The sequence below is a fragment of the Sarcophilus harrisii genome, chromosome 2, assembly GCF_902635505.1.
Source record: "Sarcophilus harrisii chromosome 2, mSarHar1.11, whole genome shotgun sequence".
NCBI classification, from domain to species: Eukaryota; Metazoa; Chordata; class Mammalia; order Dasyuromorphia; family Dasyuridae; genus Sarcophilus; species Sarcophilus harrisii.
Window position 1 is genome coordinate 643,736,239 of NC_045427.1, and position 16,698 is coordinate 643,752,936.

Genomic DNA, 16,698 nt, shown 5'->3' on the forward strand with positions numbered 1-16,698 from the left:
AAAAGTAAACCAATGGGGGTGGGGTATACTTCCTTAAAACAGGAAAAGGCTTTAATCTTCAAAATGGAAGGCAAATATTCAGTCTTTCTTCCACCCCCAGAGAAAGAATTTGAAGATGGTATCTCAAATTAGGAATTCAGGAAGAATAAGCCTTAGACAATTAGGGGGAAACTCTCAGTGAAATAAAAACACATTGCTTCCAAAATGATTTGCAAACATTAGTCTATTTAAAATATTCCTTACTCATTGCTCATAGGTAGGCTACGCCAATGTAATAAAAATGACAATTGTACCTAATCTATTTATTCAGTGCCTTAACCGAGCAGACTACCAAAATTTAGTTTGTAGAGCTAGAAAAAACAATAAGAAAATCCATTTGGAAGAATAAAAGGTAGAGAATATCAAGAAAATAAATGAAAAAAAAAGTAAAGGAAGATAGTTTAATCATACCAGATCTCAAAAAAGTATTATAAAGCAGTAATTATCAAAAACAACCTGATACTGGGTAAAAATAGAGTGATGTATTAGCAGATTTGATTATGTTGTACACAATACATTGTAGTAAATGACCATAATAATTTCGTATTTGATAATAATGGTATTGTTGGATAAAAAGGTAAACACAGTTTTATAGTCCTTTGGGCATAGTTTTAAATTGCTTTTCAGAATAGTTGGATCAGTTTACAATATCTATCAGATTGGATAACAGGATAGAAAAAGAAAATAATAAATATTGAAGGGGATATGGAAAAAATGGCACATCTAATGCATTGTTGGTAGAGTTGTAAACTGATCCAACTAGCAATAACATTACTAGGTTTATCTCAAAGAGATCCAAAGAAGGGGGCTGGGTTTGGGGGAGATAACTTATTTGTACAAAAATATTTACAACAGCTTTAAAAAAATTAATTGTTTTATTTGGGGGGGTTATACATGTATATCAGCTTTTTAAATACACATTTCTTCATGAACCATGTTGGGAGAGAAAAATCAGAACAAAAGGGAAAAACCATGAGAGGAAAAAAAAATCAGAAAAAAGTGAACATAAGCATTGTTGATTTACATTCAATGTCCATAGTTCTCTTTCTGGATCCCGATGGTGTTCTACATCACAAAGCTTATTGGGATTTCTTTGGATCACCGAACTGCTGAGAACCAAGTCTTTTAGAGTTGATCATCTCACAATCCTGCTTTTACTGTGTACAATGCATTTCTGGTTCTGTTTGTTTCTATCAACATCAGTTTGTGTAAATCTTGCCAGGTCTTTCTAAAAATCAGTCTGTCCATCATTTTTATAGAACAATAATATTCCATTATTTTTATATACCATAACTTATCCAGCCATTTCCCAATTGATGAATAATGATTCATTTTCCAATTCTTTGCTGCCACAAAAAGAACTATAGGAGCTTTTTGGGTGGTCACAGAGACTTGAAAATGAAAGGGATTCTTCCTAGTGGTCTTCATTTTCCATGCAGCAATTTAAAAAAGACAGGTATCATGGGAATGAAAAGCTATGGAGTTCAGACTCTGTTATACATTATGTCTGAATCATGGTTCCAGAGATGTTTCTGATTCTTTGAGGCAGAAAGAAAATTCTTGGGGTATGACATGGGGGGAGCATAACAGTATTCACCCCCATTTCTGAGTCCATGATATCAACCATCAGATTTTCTCTTCAAACAGATATGGAAGTTTTTAGGTATAGGCTTTCTGTGAGCCATAGAGACCAACCCTTTCCTTTTACAGATGAGGAAGCTAAGAATTAGAGAGAAGTGACTTGCCCAAGATCACACAAATAGCAGAGAGAAGACTCAAAGCCAGGCTTTCAAACTCCCAGATCCAAGCATGTGTCATCTCAGCTGATCACAGAACCAAAGGTGATAATTAATCGCGACACTGTCAGGAACTTAAATTGGGGATGTGGAAAAAATCTTCTCTTGTGGACCTTGATTAGGTTATTACAACAGAAGGTGGAAAATTCTCTGTTTGAAAACACACCCTCAGCTCTATTTGATGATCTAAATGCAGAGAGATGGATAAGGATCCAAGCAACTGGGGCTGGGTAGGTCCTTAGATGTCATTCATTTCCCCAACCTCCTCTCACATGCAATTCCAGAAAAGGAAACTGAGGCTTAGAAAAAGAAAGTGACCGTCCTTACAAGTGGTAAATGTTAGTGCCAGATCCTAACTACAGGATTTCAGAGTTGCAAAGGGATCTCAATGGCCATCAAAGCCAACCCCATCTGAAAAATAATCTCCATATTTGCTACTATCAGGAGGAATCCGCCACCTCTCCATGCAACCCATTCCACTTTGGGACTGGGTAAATTTTTAGGGAAAAGAACTTTGCATCAATTCTTCTCTGTTCCTACGCTTGACTCCTAACTTGGCTCTTTGGGGTGAAATGGATCATTCTCTCTCCCCATACAACAGTATGCCTGAACAGATCTGATAACTTCCTTGATTCTTTTCTCCTCCAGGTTATCCCTCCCCAATTCCTTCAGTAAATATTCACTTTCTTTTTCTCAATGATTCAAAACATCTCTCTCAAGTCTCAGAACCTCTTAATGTGTGTTCACACACCTCCATCTTTGTCTTTGATGAGGTAGTGTTGGATAGTATATAGAGGCTAGATTTTCGAGTGAAATCCTGACTCAGACATCCACATAGTGATATGGCTCTGGAGAAATCACTTAACCTCACTGTATCTCAGTTTCCTCATTTGTAAAATGAAGAGCTTGAATTCAGGAGCCTCCAAAGTCCTTTCCAGCTCTATGTCTAGGAACCTTCTTTGCTTTCTCTATTTTGGAGACATTTTTCTCACAGCACAGATATGATTAATAATTCACCAGAGTAATTTACAAAAGTTTTCTCAATTTACAATCTTTAGGTCTATTCTGGAAGAGAAGTCCCAATCAATCAAACTGCAAGCACTCACCAGGCAGCAGTTACTAAGCACATACTATTGATATAATATGATTTGAGGTCCCCTGATCTTAGGGGGGGCTTCGGTTCTAACAATAAATCAGTAATCCTAAATCTGCTGGCTTTGGAGTCTGCCTCGGGGACTTCCCACACTTTCAATCTAAGAACAGCAATGTCTGATTCTGAATAGAACACTCCTCAATTCGTTGCTGACCCATAATCTGGTCAGTAAGAACCAAATTCCAGAGTCACTCCTCAATTCTTTGCTGACTGTCAGATACCTATCTGTGGTCAGTGAGAACCAAAATCTGGAGAGCGCTCCCTGGCCCCGGCCCTACCTCTGGGCCATAGAATTAACATGGTGAAGATAGAAAGCTGGATAAAGCTGCCTCCCCCCCTCTCTTAGGACTTTGCTAAAATCCTCTCGGAATTTAGTCCACTTGGAATGACCTTGTAATTACAATAAAACTTTGCCCCTTGACCAGGAAATGGGTTCAAGCCTTTCGAGATACCTCATGAATCCAGTCTATGACCCCAAGCTTTTGGGGTCCCCTTCCCAACTCAACACCATGAGTCAAGTACTTAGGATATCTACACCTATAAGAAAGATCAAATTCTATTTCTCTCCATCCTAAGAGGTGAAATCCTCCTCTCCCTCATACCTCCCCACCTCTTCATTCTACCATCTGTTCATGTCCACAAAGTCCAAATATTCTCTGGAACTCGCCAAGTCAATTCCATCACAATTAATTCATCTCTTCCCATGTTTTGGTTTAACAACATCTGGGATTGCTGCAGGACTCTGTGATAAAAAACATTTTGTCTGATTTGTTCATGCCCTAACGGGGCAGGAGAGGGTGAAAGGAACAGCTTCAACCCCAGAGGGGAGGGAGGCAGCTTCTAAGCATCTTCGGAAAAAACACTATTAGTGGGGGTGGAAGAAGGAATAAGGAAGAAGAGACCACAATCATTCTGCAAATATTAATCAACTAACCTATAATAACGTTTATAGAGACAAAGTGATAAGAGAATGTGCCGAAGTGAGAAAGACTTGGAGTCAGGTCCCATGCAAGTCATATCAATAAACAATCAATAAACATTTATTAAGCACTTACGATGTGCCAGACACTGTGCTAACTATAAAATTATGGAACAGATGTCTATTTACATTGGTAGAGAAGGTTTCCTCATTGAAAAAATAATTAGTCCTGATAAATCAGTGAATCTGAGGCTCGGTTTCCTTACCTGTCAAATAAAGGAGCTAGGACTAGATGATCTGGAAGCTCTAAAATCCTATCACTCTTTAAGACACAGTTGCTCCCCACAAGAAGTCTCATCTCATTATCCTCCCACCTTGATCCTCCTTTATTATCCTTGTTCTTAGTAACTATTGGCCCTTTTTGGGCCCATTGATGATAAGGATCTCCAGTTCTTTATAAAATTTTTCTTTGATCCCATCAAGGTTTGTGATGGCAGGATCATGGGCACTGATGATGGCAGAGCATGGGCACTGATGACAGTGGGATCATGAGCACTGATGACAGTAGGAGCATGGGCACTGATGACAGGGGGATCATGGGCACTGATGACAGTAAGAACATGGGCACTGATGCTGGTGGGATCATGGACACTGATGATGAGGAGATCATAGGCACTGATTATGAGGAGATCATGGGCACTGATCATGGTGGGATCATGGGCACTGATGACAGGGGGATGGTGTTTTCCTACAAGTGGCAATCACATTGTCACGACCCTGCCATTCACTCCTTTTGGAAGGCACGTGAGCTTATTTATGAGATTAGTTTTGATCGCAAGACTTACACTAGTTTCCCAGAGCTCCCTTTCACTGCAGCCACTCCAGAAAAGCATGTATCTAGCTTCTACTTCAATAAGCTGGCCTTTTGCCAGCCTTGTTTCATTCAGGGTTGCTATTTGGGTTGGTACTTATTGAGTTCTCTTGCAACAAGAGCTGTCCTTCTTTCAGGTCTACTAAGAACTTTAGAACTGATTGCATCCTATGGGAGACACTGACACAGGACTGCTGAGCATGGCGTGCACTTATCAGAAAAGGTGTCATGCTCTATGAGCAAAACGGAACTAAATTAGCTCAGAAGAAATGCGAGGTATCCAAGGTTAGAGAATCCACCCCAAATGTTCATTTAAGAACTATTTGTGTCCGACCCGAGGCAGAGCACTAGGAGCTCCTATTGGTCTGATCCACAGTTGGACACGCAATAAGTTGATTCTAACATGGTGATATCATTGTGGAGCTCTTTGAGAACAAGGGACAACCATCCACAAATTCTACTCTCTAGCAGTCACTGATTCCAGCCTGTATTTGAGCAGAAATTCCCTCTATGACATCCCCAATCATCTGCCCAGATCTTGAAGACTCTCTTAGGATGGAGAAGCCATTGCCTCTCAGGACAGTCCTTTCTATTCTTGGAGAGACCTCAGTATCAGGGGGATCTTACCACTGCGGCATCCACCCATAGCTGCGGGGGCTATCCTGAGAGACCTGACAGAACAAGACTGGGCTCTTTTCCATGAGAGAGTCCTTCAGATACTCGGAGAAAGCTTCCATGCTAAAAGGTCTCCTCTGCTTCCTTCTTGCTTCTCCTCCTGCTTGCAAAGATGGTGATGGAGGAATGGTGGAAAGATCATGGAGTCACTCCTAATTGGTGCTAGCCAACCGAGAGAATGGACGTCCTCTGCCAAGGTAGCATGGGATGATGGGAGGAGCTTGGGCTGGAGTTTAGAATCAGACCACCTTAAGTTGATCAATCAGCTCTGTCACTTACCCTCACTACCTGGATAAGGTTGGCAGTCTAGCTTTGTGGGAAAAGCAAATCCTGTCTCTATTGCTTGCCAACTGTATGTCCTTGGAAAATTCATTTAACTTCCCTGGGAATCATTTTCCTCATTTGTAAAATAAGAGATTTGAAATACATGATCCCTAAGGATCCCTCCAGCTCTAGGTCTGTGTTTCAATAACTTGGGTTCAAATTCTCTGCCATGTTCTACCTGTATGAGTTTGGGCAAATGATCTAACCTCTCAGAACCCCATTTTCTTCATCTGCAAAGTGAGGGGAGGTTGGTGCAGGAGGCCTCCAAGTTGTCTTCCAGTTCTGAATCTATAATCCATTTTCTTCCTCCCACATCCACCCTAATTCTACAAGCTGAAAGTCCCTACTTCTTTCAACCAATTCTATGACATGGACACAGGCTCCTTCATCATCCCAGAGGACGCTTCCTTCCTGCAGCTTGTCAATGAATGCCTTCCTAAAATGCAATGCCCTACACTGAACCCAATGTTCCACTGGTCTGACCTGGGCTGTGTAGAGCAGGACCACCAACAATTTAATCCTGAATTTATATTCTGCTATAGGAATGTTTGGGGGAATAGTGCATTGGATAGAAGGTCGGGTTTGAATTTAAGATGATTCATTTTCTTGAGTTCAAATCTGGCTCCAGATGCCTACTAGCTAGATGATCCTGGGTAAATCACTTCATCTTGTATGCCTCAGTTTCCTCATCTATAAAATATACCATAAAAGGAAATGGCAAACCATGGATCACAGGGAATCAACACGACTAAAACTACTGAACTTAACAAATGAAATGTCATAAATGAAAGCTTGACCATTCATTTTATGTTGTTTAGAGAGCCATCTGTCCTCTACTATCCTTACCCATGGCTGGTGTAAGCTCCATCCTGGGAGAGAGACAGAGATAAAGATAAATGGATGGAGAAAGAGAGAGAAAAGCAGGGAGAAAAGTAGAGAAAGGGAGAGAACAAGAGAGAAATAGAAAGACATACATAAAGAGAGAGACAGAGACAGACTCAAACAAGGAAAGGAAGAGAGAGAGAGAGAGAGAGAGAGAGAGAGAGAGAGAGAGAGAGAGAGAGAGGAGAGGGAAGGGAGAAAAGCTAAGGAAGAGAGTGAGAGGCAGAGACAGAAAGATAGACAGGCAGATAGACAGTGACAGAGAAATTTAGAGAGACAGAGAGAGACAGAGTGATAGAGACACACAGACAAAGACAGAGAGAGTCTGGCACTTTTAGACCCACATTCAGATGATTTTCCTTAAAATGATCTTAGCCACCAAAGTTACCTAACTCGATGATCATTCACTGTTCTGGCCAAGCAGGCGTGCTCAGAGTTTCCTGAGGCCTGTCCAATTCCCCTCATTCTTCCCCTGGCTCTCTGGCTCTCCCTTCCCAGCAGCACATGGGCCTGTTGTGCCTGGAGCAGGGAATATACAACTGGTGATGAGGCATCCTAGGAGAAGAGAAGCCTTAGAGAGGAAAAAATCCAAGAAAGAACCTTCCATTTAATTGGTTTAATAAGCATCTCTCAGACCCCATGCTCTTAAAAGTCACCCCCCCACCCTAGAACATGGCAAGTCAAATCACAGTTTTGCAGATCTCAAGGTTGAATTTCACCAATCCAGAGCACAGGAGATCCATCTGCACATGGATTCTTCTTCCTCCTTTTGCATCTCCTGGGTCTGGAGTGAATTCTCCTCCAGCCGAGTCCACCTTGCCCCGCTGAGGACACTTTTGTCCAGCACTTTGATCAGAAGTGAATTTGAACACCTGAGTTGGAGCATCACAAGTCCAGAGGTAAATAGTAAAAGCTGATTCTTCCTTGATTTTTCCCCTTTTCTATAGCCATGCTGTCACCTATCTAACAAAGATCCTAGGACGGACATAGCGAGACAGAGCATCCTGTCTTCCTACCCCCACTCATTGATGGGGAAGATGCCCACGTGTGATGGCAAATGGAACTAGATTTTGACAATCCATTGCTAAGTGCTCTCACCACATCCTCTCCAGTGGACATCTTGTGACCAGCTGGCTCATTCCCCCTCCCTGCCCTTTCCCCCAAATCCCTGATTCCTTGCTCTTGTTTCTGCCTCTTGGGATCTGAAGCTCATACATTCCAAGCACGAAGGAATAGAGTCACAGAATCAAAGAGTTCAAAGGGACCTTTGGAAACAGCTGGTCCAATGCTACTACGTGGGGGAAAATAGCCCTTTTACATCATTCCCAAGCAATGCTCATTGAGCCTCTTTTCCCTCCCCAGAAGGCCCTCTCCATGCTTTGCCAGCTCCTCTGGACAACAAGCTTTTCTTGACATCAACCTTGAATCTGCTTCTTTGCACAGGTTGCTTCCAAGTCCTTCCCCCTGGGGCCAGAGCAGATCTGATTCTCAAATATGGAAGGAGAGAAGCCTTAACCCTGGGATTCCATTTGGAGAGAGAATGATAGATAAGGAAACTCCCTCTATGGATGTAAGTGAGCAGATTTTCTCATTGTATTGATACAAGTGAGCAAATGTTTGATCTTAGCATTTCCCAGTCTGAGCAGAGTCACAGAGGAAGATATGCTTCAGAGTAGCATGACATGCTGATTTCTTGTGTCATAAGGAACTGAATAATCAGAACCCAGCACATAGAACACGCTCGGTGGACTTGATGAGTCTGCTCCTGGAAATGCATGATGGATGTCTCACTTCAGAGCAGGCAAAAGTCTCCCCTTCTCTGTCTACTTCCTGCATTGTGAAGAGAAGATCATTTTATTAGTTGCTGAGGGGATTTGAGTACATACAAAGAGTGCATGAAGAACCTTTTTTCAGGGTGACTTTCAAATGAGCAAGAAGAAATGCTGGAGATCCACAGGTATATGAGAGGGGGAGATGTAGACAGCTGCTGGAGTTTGTTAAATAAGGGGATCTGAAATGGTCTGCCTTGTACTTTATGAAGTTTAATTTGATATTGGAGTGAAGAATAAACTGGGGTGGGGAAAGCTTTGAAGGGGGAAAACCAATTAAAAAAAACATTTCAAAGATGGTAGAAGTTTCAAAGAGCCAAAATTAGACTCATTGTTAGGAAAATCACTTTGCCTAATAAAAGTGACCAAAGCTGGACCCTCTCTCCATGGTGTTCTTAAAGCAAAGACTGGATGATCACATGATATTAAATATATTTTTATTCAGATATGGTTCAAGTCAGCTATGAGATTCTGTCATTTTTTAAGGCTTGAAAAGCATTTTCCTCAGACATCCAATGAGACAGAAAATGCAAATTTTCTTATCCCCATTTTAGAGATGAAAAAACTAAGGCTTCCAGAGGTTATAAGGATTTGAAGCTGGACCAGAACATGTCCTGAATATCACTTTGTCTTTTGTGATAAATACTACTGGAGAGAAAAACTGGCACGTCAGTTGCTGGCCAGACCAAATCCCCTTTAAAACCAGCTATTTGTTTCAAAAACACATAGACCACAACCCAGCCTTTGGCAGGGAAGTGCAGTGGAAGGGGAAGAGGGAAGGAGAGAATTCTGCTGAGACTCAGGCTTCTAAAAATCATCTACCCGTAAATAAATGAGCCTTCTGAATTCTCTTATTTGTTTCAGCTTGGCCTCCCCACCAAGTGTAGGGCCCAAAGGAAGGATGTTGGCCTGGAGTTTGCCACGGAGGGGAAAGGGGCCAAGAAGAGCTGTTCCAGTGAGGAAACTCGTGTCCAGTCTCCCAAATCAGGCCACTGATCCCTGCTCACATCAGCTCATAATTCAATATGGCAGCAGCCAACGGGAGCAAATATCTGACAGCTCCTCGTGCCAATGTCTCATAAGGCATAAGCAAGGGGGAAAGAAGGCCTAAGTCACAGTTGGATTGTCGAGGGGTCAAATTTTGTCTTCAGGGCTCTACATCCCAAGAGAGACTCCTTCCCCTTGGAGGGTGGGTGCTTTCCTCTGCCCCCTGTGTCCGGCTGTGGGCAGCCAACTCAATCCACACAAGCCTGGCCCCACAGGGCCCACGAACCCAATGAGGATGTAGGATGCCAAGATTTTTGTTCCCTGGTAACAAAATTATAAAGCTAGAACAAGACTCTACAGGCCACTGGGTCCAACTACATCTTACAGATAAGGAAACTTAAGTACAATGAGATTAACCCCAAAGTCACACAGATACCAAGTGGCAGAAGTGACTGATTTCCTGACCTCGAGCAAGTCCCTTTTCTTAGCACTCTCAGTCAGTGCCTATTTGCCAATTAGTTGCTGCTCACCATGGATAGAGGACGTGTCCTTACTGGGAAGTCCCCATACTAATAAGGAAATCACAGATCTAGACAAGAATAAATATTTAACATATCAATGTATTATTATTCTACATGAGAAATTTTCTTTTTAATCTGTGACTCCTGGGAACATAGGGTCTTAACCTTTCAGTTCAAATGAAAGATGATTGAATAAATTCTTCTGTCCACAACCATTTAAGTACCCACTTTGTGCCAAGTTGGGTACCCATGTGATGCCATAGAACATAGAATGCAGGGCCTGGAGCCAGGAAGACTCCTCTTCCTGAATTCAAATTTTAGCCTCAAACACTCTGGGCAAGTCACTTATCCTTCTTGCCTCAGTTTCCTCATCTGTAAAATGAGCTGGAGGAAGAAATGGTAAATCACTCCAGGATCTTTGCCAAAATAAACTTAAATGAAGTTTCAGAGAGTCAGTCACAACTGAAAAACAACTGAATGAATGAATATGTGCCAGGTAGGATGCTGGGCTTGGGGAGAGGAGTCCAAAGAATAAAACAATTCCTGTTCTCAAGTTTACATTCTAATATATATATATATATATATATATATATATATATATATATATATATATATATATGTATATATGTATATTACATCCAGATGCAATGTAAAGACAAAGCCCATGCAAGCAATCTAAAACAAAGTGATGAGATGCAAGTAGACTAGGAGGGAAGGCACTAGCATTTGAATGGATCAGGAAAGATGATACCTGAGCTACTTCTTAAAGGAAGAGGGCTCCAAGGCAGACATGTCACGGTGCCTTCCGGGCCTGGGGAAGCCATGGAGAGCCACAGAGAGTAGAGATGGAGTATTCGTGTATGAATAACAGGGAGAACACCAGTTTGACCAGAGAGAGGATCAGTAACAGCCACTGAGGCTGGAAAGATAAGGTTGAGTAGAACTTCACCAAGCAGAGAAGTTACATTGGATCCTAGGGTTAACAGCAAGTCAGTGGAGATGGTTGAGTCAAAGTAAGATCTGCTCTTAAGGAAAATTCTTTTGGCCATAATGTGAGAGATGAGAACGGTGGGAGAGACAGATTAGGAGGCAGTTGTAATAAGCTAGGGGAGAGTGCTGAGGGCCAATCTATAGCTGTGTAAGCAGAGGAAATGGAGAAATGTAGAAATGGCACATTTGGAAATTAATTAGATGTGAGGAAGGAGGGAGAATGAGAGAGAATCCCCAACATCCACTCTTGCCCAGTAATAAGCACCAGAATGTTCTTCCTTCTAGGGAACTGAAATTTGCCTCTTTGCAGCTCTCCTTCACGGCATCTCATTCTTCCCCATTCAAGGCTTTCAGATTCTAAAAGATGCTGTCACTTCAAAGCTAAATGTCACCCATTCCTTCAAGTGCTCCTCATGTCATGTGAACTCAAATCTCTGTGTAACAATAACAATTATAATAACGATACCAATAATAGCATGCATTTTTGTGGCGCTTCAACACTCACTAAGTACTTTGCATATATTGTCTTATTTTATCCTCACAATATCCTGGGAGGCAGCAATGTTATTATTATATTTTGCAGATGAGAAAATTGAGTCAAACAGATTAAGTGACCTGCATGTGATGACACAGGCCATTAAGGGCCAGATTTTACCTCAGGCATTCCTGATTCTAGGTCCAGTGCTCTACCTGTCTTGATGTCCCCACCTCAAAATTCCCTGGGTATAATTTGTTGCTGTTCAGTCTGACTCTGTGACCCCATTTGGGGTTTTCATGACAAAGAGACTGCTGTGATTTGCCATTTCCTTCTCCAGCTCATTTTACAAATGGGGAAACCGAGATAAACAGGGTTAAGGGACTTGCCCATGATCACACAGCTGGTAAATGTCTGAGAGTGGATTTGAATTCAGGAAGATGAGAATTCCTGATTCTAGGACTGGCACTTTATCCTCCGTACCACCTGGCTGCCCTTCTAGGTACCTATAGTAATATCAATTAAATTAATATTTTAATCCTTAAAATTGTTGCCTAACAGAAGTCCTGAGGGGGTAGGAATACACCTTAATGAGTTAACTTTTAGTTAACATGTCAGTTGTATCGATGTGAGTGTTTCACCCTGCCAGGAATCTGCTCTCTAGCATTACTTTATACTGTTGCATGGATGTGCAAAGGTAAATGCTAGCCAGTCTGCTCAGTTCTCACAAATTTGGGCTCATGGGAGTATAGATTTATAGTTGGAAGAATCCAAGAGATTAGAGAAATCGGAATCAATGAGGATTTACTATCTGGTCCATTTTTCATTATTAAGGGCAAGGATGATATAGATATAAAAAGTTTCAAAGCAAAATAGAATTAACTTTAATTTTAAAAATAATTTATGGTAAAGATAGAATGCTTAAGAGGCAGGAAGTAAATGCAGCAGAATACAGCCCATGACAGGGTGTCGGGTGAAAAAAAAACAATTTAGGAGATGAAGAAAGAATGTTAGAATCCAGAGAAATTTTGCTTTTCCTCTCACATCATCTGTTTCTCAGCACCTCCATTATAGGTTGCTAGATGGCTCAGTGGATAAAGTTTAGGAAACTTCTTGAGTTCAAATCCGGCCTCAGACCCTTCCCATCTGTGTGGCCCTGAGCAAGCCACTTACATTTGTTTGCCTCAGTTTTCTTACCTGTTAAATGGCTTGGAGAAGGAAATAGCAAACCACTCCAGTATTTTTGCCAAGAAAATCTCAGATGGGGTCACAAAGAGTCAGGCATGAATGAAAAGGATGCAATAGTGTATGTGTATATGTGTGTGTATGCATGTGTACATATAGTAACCATCTGGTATAGTAGTTCAAATCCAGCCTCGTATACTTACTAGCTATGTGACTCTGGACAAGTCACTTATCCCTTTTTGCCTCAGTTCCTCATCTGTAAAATCACCTGGAGAAGAAAATGGCAAACCATCGTAGTATCCATGCCAAGAAAAACCCCAAAAAGGTCAAAAAAGAATCAGACATGACTAAACAACAATAACCATTATAGGCAGGAAGAGAATGGACCACTCTGTTCTGACCCTTGTGAAAGGTTGTGAATGGTGAGTTCAATGAGAGAAAGAGATTGCAACTCTGAATTCACTAAGATAAATTTGGAGAATACGCTATGGATAAGTTCGGATTCCTCAACTCAGCATTGAAAGCCTCTCTCATCAACCTTCCTTTCCACTACTTCCTACAAGAACCCTCTTCTCTGGACAGCTGAGCTTGTTCTCCTTCCCCGAACAAGCCCTGGGGATTCACAACTTCTAGTGACAGTGACGTACTTATTCCCCAACCTTAGTAAGTGCCTCATGCATTAATAATTTCAGTATGAAATACCTAGTAGAGTACAATAAACTAGTTGTATCACTGCTTCACTTTGAAGTATTTGCCTTTTGTGTTGTAAACATTATTTTTGGGTGAAGAAATTAAATAGCTGTCCTATACCTGGATTATATCATACTTGCCTTTTTAAGGCAATTTCTAGACATGAACTCAATCTAAGTTTTAAATGATTTCAGGGCTCCTTGAAGAAGGTATAAAGGGCCAGCAAGACAAAATATGAGCCATCTTATTGGGAATCAGGCTCCCCCAGGATTGAACTATAACCATGTATATAGGCTTGGAACTAGAAGGCCTTTAAAGGAAGAAAATGAGCTCCTCTTCCCAAGTAGGGCCCAACAGCTGTTTTTTGTTGCTCTATGATTTCATTTAATCCTCATAACATCTGATGAGATAGATACTATGATTATCTATTTGGGAAACTTGATTCCCAGAGAGGTAGAATACCTTGGGAGGGTCAGACAGCAAGTAAGGAGGAAAGGAGGATTTGAAACAAGGATGTCTGACTCCAAATCCAGCCCCCTTCCATTGCATATAGAAGAATCAGTTTGTTTTCCACGGGCTCTCAATACTCCCTGAGGACCTGGCAGATTCCACTTTCCCCAAAGTTTTGGTCCCTTCCCATTCTTGGCTCTCTGATCCTCTGGCTACTGAGCAAACATCATCAACCTCTTCCCCATGAAAAGTTCCACTTCGAAGGTGCCCATGGGCAGAGCTCCCAGGGTCAGCCACTTTCCGCTTTCTCAGGGCAAGATGACCTCTTCATGCTGGACAAAAGAAAATATTTCCAAAAGCTTCAGAAACTAAATCCAAAGTAAAACTACTCAACTGCCTGGGACCCATCTCTGCCAGTTACTCCAAGGCACATCCAGAAGTCTCCCCTCATCTCCAATGCTGACTCAAGGCTCAGGCTTTCCAAAGAAACAACTCCTTTCAAAACAGAGGAGCAAAGAGGCCATGGGTTCCCACATCCTCAGCTAGATGCAGCCTCGGGGGCCATAACCTCCCTGTAGGTTACACAGAAGGAAACTGAGGCCCAGGAGAGAAAATGGTGGTAACAGCAAAGCCTCTGATGCTTCAATGGATCTTTGGAAATCCTTCAGAAAGGATCCTTCTTCAGGGAATTCCCAAGGGAAAACTCTTTGGAGGACTGTGATTCTGGGTAACTGATAAATGTTTGTCTGAAGTAAGAATTATAGGGATGTGGACAATGATGATGATGGCAAATATCTACTGATTCTTAAAAAAACCATCAAATTCATTCCTTTGAAAATGCTTTCAACTGTTGTTTCATATTAATTAATGGATCAATGTAAAATGATTTTATAAGTGCTACGTGCTAAGTACCGCGCTTTCCTTTTAGGATCCAAACAAACAAAAGATATGAGAATCTTTCCTCTAGAGAATTGTACTTTTGAAATACTTTCTAATAATTTTTACTTACCACATTTGCAGAGGATTCAGCTGCAAGTCAGGCAGGAGGGTCCTTAGGCCTTAGGATACATCATGGAGGCAGATGGGGGTACCAAGGTTGGTAATGGCTGGTACTCCTGTTTTATTGGAAGAATTGCTGTTGGTAATTCTGAGCTCATCTAGAAGAGGAGGTCATGTTCTCTCTGCAAATGGGGTGCAAGTGGAAGGGTCCTGGCTGCTTCTATTGGGAAGCAGGGAATGAGTCTAAAGGTCAAAGCAGAGGAGGGTTCTGGGTTTCCTTCCCCAGGGGCAGGGATGGGGAGTGAGAGTCAGTGTTCAGCCAGGAGAAGGGAAGAATAGAGGCTTTGGGAGAAAGACTGGGAGAAAAGGGCATCTTATAGCACTTACTCTGCCAGTCCAGCAGGGCTGATAGCGTCGGGCAGCCTTGGGTTGAGAAGGAAAGGTCTTCTCCAGCAGCATCTGTCTTCAAGGCCCACACTTTCAACCTCAGGACAACTCTGGGATCCCAGAGAATGTAAAGCAAGCATGCTGGTACAGCCTGGGGAGATTAGGGTTAATCCTGACTATTGCCCTTGGGGTGCAAGCACATCTAGCCCAACTGGGCTGGAGGCTGGAAGTTATCTTCTCTAGTTAATGAGTATGGTGCCCAGCACAGAGGAGGGGCTTAATAAACCTGTGCTGACTGACAAGAAAGTTGAGACCCAGAAATTTAAGAGACCTTCCCACAGTCACAGAGCTGATTAGTGGGAGCTGGGATTAGAACTAGGACTCCATCAGTTTCTTCCATGCCTCCTGGTTTCCCCCACGGGGAGAAGAGCATTTAGCCAGTCATGATCTGGATCAGAAACTGGCAACTCTGCCCTCAAACCAAAGGCTGACGCAGCTCTAAAATGGAGCACAAGGGTGGAGTGACTACCCAGCACGCCTCAGTCATGACTCACGGGTGCACTTGACTATCCTCATCAAGTCATCGTTTGCAGTGTCTCGCAAGAGGTGGGCTCAAGTGGGGCTCTTCTCATGCTTCTAGTGCGGCTCTTCTCATGCTTCTAGTGCTATAAATTCATCTTCATTACTACTGGCTTTAGATAGGGAGACAATGCAAATTTCCTGCTTAGCAAAACATTTTTCTCTGATTCTGTTTCTGTCTCTGTTTCTCTCTGTTACTTTCTATGCCTCTCTGTCTCTCTCTGCCTGTCTATCTCTCTGTATCCGTTTCAGTCAGGAAACCAAGGCCATTTATGTTCAGGAAGACAGAATCTCCTCCTCTTCCTACCCTCTAATCCTGACCACCACTGCAGGAGTGGAGAAGAGATGTTGATTCGTCAAGTGGGATCAGCCTGAACCTGATTTGGCTGATACCAGCCCACATGTTCTATCACAATCCTAAACTAAGAGACCAACTAGAGCATTCCCAGTTCTCAAGTCATCTCCCCAGAAAAGGCTGGACAGAAGTCCTTTGGGCAGCTAGTTAGCACAGTGACCAGAGCTCTCATTAGAGAGTCGGAAGCCCTATGTTTGAATCTTGCTTCAAACATCTTAGCAATTTCATGATCTGGTCAAATTACTAAATTCTCTGGGCTTAGATCTTCTCATCTATAAATGTGTCCCTTCCAGCTATTAATCTCTGGTCCTCTTGCATTTGCTAAGCATGAAACAGCTTCTAGGTCAACCCTCACAAGTTCCTTAAGGGAACAACTAGGAGGAAGGCTGGGATCTGGGACTTACTTGCTGTGAGAGGGTATATGAAGAGGATTCATGGGTTGGGAGAAGAAACCTACCTTCAATGCTTCCACAAACTCATTTTTATTCACTCCCAATATTATGGTTAAAGAACTATAGGGCACAGTGCTATGATAAATGGCATCAAGTGAAAAGAGATAAGCAAAGTTTTCCTAAAGCGGGTGGGGAGTCAA